The sequence below is a fragment of the Etheostoma spectabile genome, chromosome 15 (genome assembly GCF_008692095.1).
Source record: "Etheostoma spectabile isolate EspeVRDwgs_2016 chromosome 15, UIUC_Espe_1.0, whole genome shotgun sequence".
Taxonomy (NCBI): Eukaryota; Metazoa; Chordata; class Actinopteri; order Perciformes; family Percidae; genus Etheostoma; species Etheostoma spectabile.
In genome coordinates this window covers 22757874-22758176 of record NC_045747.1, presented here as the reverse complement: position 1 = coordinate 22758176, position 303 = coordinate 22757874, and positions in this window count along the sequence as shown.

Sequence of the window (303 nt, the reverse complement as noted above, 5' to 3'; positions counted from 1 at the left end):
GATGGAAAAATCTCCAAAAGGCGTCAAATGACAGATAAGACAATCGTATAATATGTCACAAAAAGTTAAATTTCCATCATTTACACTTTCAAAATAACAGAAAACAAAAAGATGGCGTCTGCAAAAGTTTGGGCAGAGTTTCTGGCATGTATCGCCCCCTTTGGAAAGCTGAGACCTGACAGTGTCATGTACGGTGGCCGGGAAGTGCAAAACAACATTACAAAGTGTGAAACACTTTTACAAAGATTAAGACAAATTAACATTTTAAAAAATGAATTAACAAAACGCAAAACACTTTTACAA